We start from the raw sequence: 11,058 nt of genomic DNA on the forward strand, positions 1-11,058 counted from the left end.
AACAATCCTCATAATATGCTGTTATGTATTTCTTCATCAAATAAGGAGGTTTTTTTAACACTGATTTGAAGCATACAATGCTGATTCCATGTTAGAGCATCTGGCTAAATGGGCCATATGTGTATTTGATTAGATTGCAGACAGTTCCAATGGTCCAGACAACTCCCCTAATGAAAGTCTTGCCTACTAAATGGATCAAACCCCCATCAGCTCTAATACCTGGCATCAATCCCTCCCTGCCTTTTGTTTTCAGCAACAGTGTCACAGTGCTTTCCCTATTAATAACTGAGGGTCTAATGACCGTGACACAGAGGTAATTACAGATTTACGTGCGAGGCAACAATTTTGTTCTAGAAATTATTTGGGTTTTTTTTTAATTTAGAGATGGTTCTCAACACTTTTATTGAGGTCTTGCCTAAGAGACCTAAGATGAGATACCTAAGAGGAGAGCTAGCTCACACAACTGGTGCATGTGTTTCTGTCCTTAGAAAGCAGCACAGGAAGGAATTTGAGGATTTTGATAACCAAAACAACAAAGAAATGAAGGAAGGGTGCTCTATGCATGTGTCAAAAGAGTATTAGAGGGATTCTTTGACAAGAAACCGCATTTCTTTATGGCAGGTTTCCCACTATTGCTATCTAAGGTGTTATAATAACGTCTACTTTGCTGAAGCTCCATCTGTAGTTTTCAAGAGAAATAGGAGTCAGGAAGCCAAATTTAGGAAATTAATCTACACCTTTGCCTGTGCAGAAACACAGACTGGAGCACCATCCCACTTCAGGAGCTTGCATTAAAATGCACTGGCAGCAGGACAGAAAGCAAGTGTTCATATCAGTGCAAGGTAAATTCTAAAATCAGGAATACAAACACCAAAGAAAGAGCAGTCTTTTGAATACTGTGCTGCCCTCATTTAAGAGCAGAGACAAAAATAGGATTTTAGTGCATTATTGAGGGGACACGGAGAGACAGCTTGCATGTGACATGGAAGACTACACCAATCACCAATGTCCAGCCCCTAGCAAGCAATTCAGCTCTCTCTCAATCTAGCTTTTAAATGAAAGGTGCATGCTCTTTCTAAAGTTATTGGATTGTATTCCGACAATAAAGTTAAATTACACAAGGGGTATCTAAAATATTTCATCACAAAATCAATGTGCATTATTTTAAACCTTGCTTTCTTCAGCGTAACTTGCGTACACACACACTGATCTATGAAAGTTTGTGTTCAGTAAGAACACAATTTCAAAAAGCTACTGCTGCCTCAAGGAAAATACTGAAATATATTCTAAGAGAGAAATAATTTTATTTATCAATCATTTTCCTGCCTCACCTCTTTGCTGTTTAGAATATTTGCATGAAAATGGGATCTTTATTTCCCAAGAGTTCATCAGCTGCTCCTGCTATGATATAATTTCCATGGATACCAATTGTATGTGATGTTGCAAGCATATGACTAAAGGATAAGGAATAAGGAAGAGAGAAATCAACTGTTTTATTCTTTGGCTATGCTTTTAGGCAACTCCATAAACAAAACCTAAAGCTTTATCTAATTGATTCATCACCCACACAAATAACCCACACAGTCCCTCTTCCCTTCAAGCCCTCTTGGCAAAAATGTCTCCACTTTTTGAAAGGCTGTCTTCAGTCTTTCAAATATTATCTGCTACTCAATGAGAACAAGACTCAGGACTTCAGAGAGCAACAGAAACAAAAGCCATTTTAATTTGCAATTTTTTAAGCTACACTTTAAAACTTGCTAATTCAGAAATTTAAGTGGTAGATTTCTCCATTAAAAAAAGGCTCAGTAAGGTATTACTTTCAGTAAAATGACTAGCATCAAAGAATTATAGATATAATAAAAATCTATCTGGCAAGGAGGGAAGAAATAATAAACAAAACACCACATTTCAAAATGTATTTGTTTCATCAGTAGGTACAGCAATTTAATGCAATGTGCCTGCACAACTACACAAGACTGAGTTACTTCACAGTCTGATGTGGATTTTGATACCTTGTTAAAAATCATTTGAAGAATATGTTATCTTTGGTTTAAAGCCATTTCTAGTAACAGGTTTTGGATGAACAAGTTTTCTCATTTTGTAACTATACAAAAAATATTTTTCAGATAAGCTTGGTCAGACTATGACCCAGGGATTTCAATTTAGCTCAAGAGAGAAATGCCAGAAGCAAACAGCAGAGTAGGCAGAGACAACTGTAGTCTCTGTTCATCCAAGGAACCGAGACAACTGTAGTCTCTGTTCATCCAAGGAACCCTGATGTGACTTGCAAGCAAGTCCTGGGAATATTTTGATGTAATGGTAACATATGTGACCTATAGAGATGCAGGAAGACAGTCATCACTATAAAGCCCTCACCATTACCTATGATCCCTCTTTCCAATATCTCAAAGGCAAAGAGATATTTCACAGGGAAACACACACATGCACACAACAAGGTCAAGGAACTTGGCCAAAGTCAAAGGCAGGGTTGGGAGCAGAGCTACAGAAAGAGGTCCCACAGGAAAGCACTAGCCACCAAGGCACAGTCCTGGTCCAAGGGAGGTCAGAGCATGGCAGCCAGGAGCACCGGGATCGTCCCACTCACCGTGTTTCTCCAAGCCCTAATAGCATCTGTCAAGTCACTCCTTAGTTACACTTTGCAAGCAAAATCAAACTTCTCTGCCAGCAGCTGAAAGTCACTGAGCCCCTCAGAGTCCCCAACACTTTTGCTTTTATTTAGCCCAGGCTCAGGCAGCACACTGAGGGGCAACCACAAAAAGCCTCCCTGGAGCTTGCAGGCTCCTGCCCTGCCAGTCCATTCACTAGCTGAGAGGAAGTGGATGTTAACCCGCAGCACAGCCAGAGGGAGACAATTTAAACTTTTCACGTCCTCCCCTCTGGTACAGAAGGTTCAGTGCTAGTTTCAGGCTGGGGTGATAGTGGCTGGCTGCTGCTCAGCCCCCAGGGCAGGCAGTGTCCTGCAATTTTGTAGTCTCCTCCCAGAAACTGAAATCCAAGGTATGCATGCCCTGCAAGACACAGGGGCAAGGCTCAAAGTACGTATTTTCTGTTCGTTCTCTACTTCTCAGTAGCTGTAACATTATCTCTGGGGTAGATGCAAACCTTTTTTTTTTTTTTTAAACTTTGCTGATCTGTCAAGTCTCATTGCCTGACATCAAGATGATCAATGTGCCTTCTTTAAACGTAACTCCTGGCCCTTTTGAGAGACTTCCCTTTTTAGATGTTGGTCTCCTAAGCTCCTCTCCACAGCCTGTCTCCCCTGCTGTATCCTTCAACAGATTTTTTCAAATCAGAACAGACAGCCCATATAGGCTGACATGCTTTTTGCAGCACTCACTGCTCGCATCTGAATGTTGCTAACCAACCTGCCTGCATTCCTGGGCAGCACAGCAGAGGAGAGTGCGGATGAGAGGTGTCTGCTACATGTGTATAGCTATGCACCTCGGAAAGGACTCTTTTTCTGTAGTCAGTAAAAATGAGATGGGTGAGGAAACTCATAAACATTGTTAGATAGCTTTAAGTGCCAAGATCAGAAGATTTCTATGGGAGAAAAAATAAAAGGAAACCAAGAAAAGGCAAAAAAATCCCTCAGACGTTATCAGAATCTGCCCTCTCTCAGAGATTTTTCCTTAGGAAAAAAAAACCACACTTGGGTGTGTGAGCACGTGACCCGCTCTCTCTTGAATGCCAGATTCTCAGAAACATCATTCATCTTACTAGATACTCCTTCTTCGCCTGAGGTGAAGTCAGTCTGTTCTGCGTGCCTGATGCTGGTAGTTTTGCCTTAACCTTACAAACTAAAACAAATATGGTGAAGCTCCAGTACCACACAATTATTTTGACTTTTATAGGGAGTTACTCATTAGAGAAGACACTGACCTGAAACAGCTGTCCTATGCTCTCTCCCAGCCTGTTCCCCACCCCCGTGCTGTGGGATATGTAAAAAAACACCTTAGTTACCTCAGTCTGAGCTAAAAGTGCATTTAAAATCAATCCAGGTAATGCGTAGCTCCCACTCCAGGGCAGAATCTCAAATCAGAGTATTTATTACAGAGCTGTAAAGCTGTGTTTTCACAGACTTTGTCAGGAAGGCGTTACTTGAATGCCAATTGGGACGTCAGGCTCCATCTCTTTATAGACCTCAAATCAGGAAAAGATGTGAATGCATTGTGAGCTTTAGCCCCACTGACTTAAATGATAGTTAAGCACGTATTTTACTTTCTGTCATGAACAGGAAATATGTAGTACTGCAGTCACCTCAGCTGCAAGGGGAATACACACACTTACTTATACAGGCTACCTATCTCCCTGCAAAGGATGGTTATGGCTTTTCTTGCACTTTAAGCTATGGTCAACAGAAAAGAAAAAGAAGTGGCCAGTAAGTGAACAAGGGGATCAGTCTATTAAGGTTTTTATTCAAAGCAAATCTGTGAAGGTACCATTTTATTATGCCTCACACCAAAAACCATCCCAGACATCAGTGACCTTTCTGCAGGCTTAAGTCAGTCCTAGGGGGTCTGGGAGTCTAGGGGGTCCAAAGGCCCAGCCCCAGGGACACGCATCCTGACGGGCACTGACCTGACTCATGCGTGCTCATGCAGCAGCATTTCCAATCAGGGAGATGAGCCAGCATAAGCAATAAGAAGAGCAGCAGGGTCATCCTCTTTCCAGAGCCATCCTGCCTGAACCAAGCCATGGTGTCACTCTGGGAGAGGACAAGCATCCCGTGGATGGAGATGCTCACCATGGGTCCCGATCTCTACACAACATGACCCTGGGGAGGCAGCTATAGTGCTGCAAGACCTTTCAGAGAGGCAGAGTGGAAGGAGCAGAGACCCACAGCCCTGCCAGGTGAACGATGACCTATGCTGCTTCTGCCATGTCCATGCCACTTCTGCCACACAGCCCACTTGCTCACACCTCTGCAAATCCCTGGAGGCCAAGAGACTGTGGAGGAGATGATGGGGGCTGCAGGAAGAGCAAGTGAGAGGATGCAAGAGAGCAGGGAGGGGAGGAGAAGGCAGCAGTCAAAACATATGCCTGGAAATCACCAGGAGCCACAGCATTGTATAAGCTGTGGTTTTATTTTTGGAGTAGAGATGCTGATTCTCAGAGGGATACAGTCACCTTCCCTCACAGTCCCACAGGTTACCTGCTGTCCATGGGACTCCCTGGAGCAGAGGCCGTAGTCCAGCTGCATCAAGCCTACACAGTGATTTCAGTGTACTTCCACAAACTAACCACGTAGGTGCTCTGCAGTGACCTCTCTGTGGCCAGGCACACTAGAAGCACATACAAAACCTATGAGTTTCAAAAGACAATGTAGTTAGTGCAAGAGAAACACAGGTTTTTTTTTTTTTGCAAATACTTGCTCCCTATCACTTTGAACAGCTTCTTCAGTTTAGGACAGGGTCGTTTGACATGGTCAGGCTCTCCATCCTCCTTCTTACTCCATTTTTTTTTCCTCCAAATCACAAGGAGGTTCTTTCCCTCCCTGTTTCCAGACACTTCCTTTGGCCTTGAAGGGCCTGATAGGTAACAGACCTCTGGTGCAAACATACACTTCCTTCTCTCACTTCCTTTCATCCTCAGACTTCAACGTCCCATCACAAATCTGTTTTGCCATCGAGGACTTTCTAGTCTCTCCTGTCCCTTTCCTCAGGGCCTGTGTCCAAGCACCAGCCAACACTCTTTTAAGGTGTTTCCACACCTAGCTAGCTTCTGCTTTTTCTCCTCTGGAAGATAGATCAGCAACAAGTAGATTCATACAGACTAAGACATTCATGATATGGCCATTTCTTACGGTGTAGTGTCCCCAGTTGTCACAGATACAAATCTCTCTTCCCAATAAGATGTAAAACCAGAAAGAATAAATAGGGTACCCGTACCCAATATAATTAACTACAGTCACCCTTTAAAAAACGGGGATCCATGGAATATAAAATCCTGGCATCTGAATGTGAAGCTCTTTAGCAAAACTTGTCAGTGCTTCAGGAAATAAATATGAGAACTGTACCACAAAACACTTGATGCATTATTAGTAGTATCTTTAATAACAGTACAAATATTAAAGTGCCATATTGTTTACAACACAAAATTTAAATTTAAATTTTAATCAGTCCTGTTTACCCAGCAACATTCTGATTAGCAGTCAGAGTTGATTGAACAGTGGAAAAAAAACCAACCCCGCTCACAACAAGATATGCCACATAAAAGGCCTCAGCCCAAGTCAACAAGCAGCAACAGCAGAGCTATACAGCCAACTAAAGAATGTACCCAAGTCTCTGGCAAACCAAGACACAACTTATGCCACTGAAGTGGTGATTTGAATATATTTTGTTTCCTCTCCTTTGGTGCAGGGAGCCCTTCTGAATATTTGTATGGCAGAATTGAAATACACATTAACTTGAAACAATGAAAGAATAGGGAGGTAGAGAATGCGGAGTAAGAAATCCCAGGAAACCATAGGCAATTGCTTCTTTATTATGCATATTTTGCTGCTGGAGCACATTATTCTCATTCTCCTTAGGGCACCGTTTGTTAAGAGCACAGTAAATAATGTCAACAACTAAAAATCCAGCACATTGAGCTTGATTCCCCCCCCCACCATATTTGGATGAGAGGGAGTGTCCTGACAGAGGCCAGATTTTCCAGCACAAACCTTAAAGCACACAAGAGAGAAGTAGCAGCTTCCCATTCCAACACCTACTCCTTAATTCCTCCTGAGAAAAAAAAAAAAAAGAAAAAACATCATGTAGAGACACAAGACAAGTCACTGTAGTTCATTTACCCTGTCACATATCTCTCTGTTTTAAGCGTCGCCCTTCTGCTGCACAGTTCACAGAAAGATGGTGCCCTTCTTGTTCGGTATTTGGAGCGCCAGGCAGCAGCTCTCCCGTCACAATTATCTGGTGGTGCCTGGCAGGCACGGAGCTGTGAAGGCACCTTCCTCCTGGGACACCTCCTCAGCAGGGAAGGGGTTCAAAGCCCAGCCGCATCAGTGCGCTTGAAGCATTCGGACGACATAAATCCGCTGCTCCTGAAGATGAGCAGTGTTAGGAAGCAAGCTGCTGTGATTCACCTCCTACTCCAGCAAAATCAAATACTGCACTCTTCCACAGCTTGATTAACCACATGCTTCATTAAAGCTTTTGCTACTAACTGAGCTGTAAATGCTGGGAAGATTTTTTTTTTCAATGAGGCAGAGATGATTCACAAATCCTTTTTGTTTTCCTCCTTTTTTCCCTCATATTCTTTAAGCCAGAAAAAGTAAACAGGTGAGTAAGCGTAAAAGCAAGGGAACATAGATTTAAAGGCTTCATATAAGGTTTCTTAGGCAGTCATCTCTGTTTAATGCTCTTCAACCATGTGCCTTTCAGTAGTTCCCAAGGCTGAGAACACGGAGCAGATGCAGACTATGCACTTGAAACAGGTTTTACCCCTCTGTTCTCAAATCAGAGAGTTTTACATTAGATAAACCTAGATTTTAAAGGGAAGGGAGAGAGAAATCTGCTAAAAGAGTCTTTAGTGGTGCAAGCCCTTTGAGCCATCACTATTGAAGAGAAAAAGAGTTGGTACCTCACACTTTCAGCCCTGTATTACATAAATCCTTTCCTTACCTACAACTGAGAAGAAACAGCTCAAATAAATGGCCTTTCAGCTGTGGTCACTTCTGTACTTCAACCTTAAGTGTTCCCAGTGCAGCAGAAACCCAAGCCAACTCTGTCGGATTACTACAGAGTAGCACTCGCTGCTCCTTCACGAGTCTCACACTGCTCGACAGCAGCTGCCAGGCTCCCTGCAGCCCACCTGCTCCCCACAGCCCCAGCTGCACCTCATAAACTCACCCCTGGGCGAGACCTAGCCCCGTCTAATTGCTGCTGCAGGGCAACCAGGTGAGGCCCCTGTGCTTTGCCCCACCTCACTTGCATAAAGACTCCCATCGCCCAGCTTCAGAAAGAAAAGCCGAGAGTGGCAAGTCAGAGGTTTTTTGTTCATTTTGCTTGTTCTCAACGGCTTAAAATCCCTACAAGATTCATTTTGGTAGCTGATGAACTACCGCAGCTTCTGCGGTTATGTATATAGAGCTTTCTGGCTGAGTGATGCACCAGAAGAGCTTTTATTGCCAGCGTTATCATAGGCTATTTTGGAAATTGGAACAATTGTACTGGTCACAGCATACTTTTTGTTATCTTTGTGAAAATATTCCTAATATACAAAGCAATAAAATGCTCAGTCAGTGATCAAAGCTTCAAAGCTGGAGATTATGCTCTCATTCAGGATGCCAGCCTGTGAAACCACCCTTTCTTAAATGAAATTTATGTAAATAAGATTGTCGGCTCCTTGGGTTCTCTGACAGGGGGAATGGAATAATATTCAGAATGAAAATCTAGAGCATGGCAAGATTTAGATTTAACCTTTAAGATAGAGTTATATTGAACTGGATAGGATCTCAGCATTTTATGTGCATGTGATTTCCTCCTCCAATTAACGCTCCTGAAGTAACTACCACAGTGCTCCCCAGAGTCTCCTTTCAGTCCCTGTACCGGGTTTTTCAAGTAATCCCTAATGAAGCCTCAGCCTGCAGTCCCCCCCCCAGCTTCGCCTGGCAGGCTGGAGGGGTGGTTTACCACAGGAGTGGTGCTGGTGGCCACAATGGGATCTGTGAAGTTTCACGTTGGTGAGCCATCGCTCAGTCAGTGGTCAGTGGTTTAAAGTCCAGCTGTATTAATGGCTGGAGGAATGGACTGATGGAAAAACAGTGAAGTCCTGCACAAGGAACAGGACAACTCCATGCTGGCTGGGTGCCCACTGGATAGAAGGCCCCTTGGAAGAAAAGGACCCGGGAATCCAGATGAAGTGCCCTTGCACAGAAGGCTATCCACATACCAGGCTCTATGAGAAAGCGTGCAGTCAGAAGTGATGATTCGTGCTCCTCTATTCAGCTTATGTCAGACGACATCTGGAGTAGTGTCACCTTTGGGCTCCCCAGCATGATACAGACAGCGAGGGGACACAAAGATGGTGAGAGGATGGAGGACAGGATGCATGAGAAAGGATGAACGCGGCATTTGTTCAGCCTGGAGAAGAGAAGGTTAAAGGTGGAGTGAACCTAACTGCTGACTTCAGCTACCTAATGGGTCATTAGAGAGCAGACAGACAGGCTCTTTTCAGACATATACAACAAAAGGATGAGAAGCAACAGACATAAGATGTAGCAATGGAAATTCTGACTGAAGAAAAAAGACATTCAAGTATCAGAATGGATGACCAGAAAGGCTGCAGAATCTCTGTTCTTGGAGATACTCACCTGGACAAGGCCTGAGCAACTAGATCAAACTTGGAAGTCAACAGTGCTTTCAGCAAGGGGCAAGACTACATGCCCTCCAGAGATTCTTCCAGCCCAAATGGTTCTATTCATCTTGAACTTGAGCTTCAGGAACAGAAACACAGTTTATTATATTTACCTGTTTTCTTTGTTGCCTCTAGTAATTATTCTTTATTTGGAAGTCAGAGCATTATCTCCTGAACTATTAAAACAAAAAAAAGAAGCATACAGATTTTTAGGCACGCACACAAAGTACGGGTCCAACCTTCTTTAAGAATTGCTCTAAAACATTAACCTCAAACTAAGCACGTGCGGTCTCAAGAGTTGTGCGGGTGCTTTTTCCCTTTCCATGAAGTTGCCCTGGAAATCAGAAAGCCTACTTACTAGCCTGAGTCAACTGACAATTACTCTGAATTACTCTGAATATACATTGTATATGCAGCTCTATCATTCAAAACCTGATTGGAAGAAATAAAAAATCCTACCATATTCTCCAGTACTGCTCTTTTGTTACACAAACAGGAAAGTCCTGGGGAAAAGAGTCATTACAAAAAATAGTACATTCCTAAAAACTCCTGAGCTTTTATGCACATTATACATTCCCATTATCCAAGGCCTCACATAAAAATACTTAAAGTAAGCAGAATTGCAATGCATATCTTTTAAGTCTGAACTTAGATCAGCAATTATCTATGAAGAAAATAGTAATTTTGCTGACAAAACCAAAAATTCTGCTTCTTCTCTCCCCTCTGTCCCATTGTCAGACCAGTATAACTCAAAATGCTTCTACTTATCAGTTCAGGCCAAAGAAAAAGTGCATAAGCTGTTTTAGTGACAATTTATTAAAGTAATTTTTCAGGTTTCACCCTCCCCCTCCACATATGTGCAAACAACTACTTCTGGCAGTAAACTACAGACCAATTTCGAGGTGGAAAGCACTTGTAGGAAAAAAAAGAGGAAGTCAGAAATTGCTTTATAAATGGACACATCTTATAATACATTATAATGCTCCCTTTAGTAGCCAAATGGTTCATGAACATTACACTTTATGTAATATCACAAATGCACAAAATATGCTTTGCATATGATTGCAAAAACAGTAGCACTCTGGAGCCAAGCACATGGTTTAATATTATAATAATGAGTCTACTTCAATGTAGTGGATTTTAATAAGACTTTAATAACACTGGTATGAAGCCAAATTACATAATGTCCCAAAATATGAAACAAAGCTTTTATAGGGAAAATAAAAGCTCATTGAAGTATAACCACATTAAAAAAAAAAAAAGCCACCACCAATGTTATCTATACAAAGCCATTAGGCATATTTAATTTTAAAAAAATCAAATTAAGAGAAAAGGAACTCAAATCTACTCCCAGATCTCAAGATAAAATTAAAAAGGATATTATTTTAGGCAGCATTTATGAAAATGAAGGTAGTATGCCAGCACTGGGGAACAAGCTAACACCATAATTACCTCTTTTGGCACAGATATGGATATGAGTTGACTATCTCCAATTTCTCTCTGAGGACAAAAAATGATTCAGTTACCTTATAGGTTGATTTTAAGACCGAACTACATTGGACTGTCTAGAAACAGCTTAGACCAATAAAATAATTTACTTCTACACATGAAAACCAACTCCAACTAGGAGTCTCAAAGGTAAAGAGGCAAATGATTCACTCCCTCAACCCCGTCCAATTCTGG

Source organism: Phaethon aethereus, assembly GCF_964289735.1.
Source record: "Phaethon aethereus genome assembly, chromosome: 4".
Classification (NCBI taxonomy): Eukaryota; Metazoa; Chordata; class Aves; order Phaethontiformes; family Phaethontidae; genus Phaethon; species Phaethon aethereus.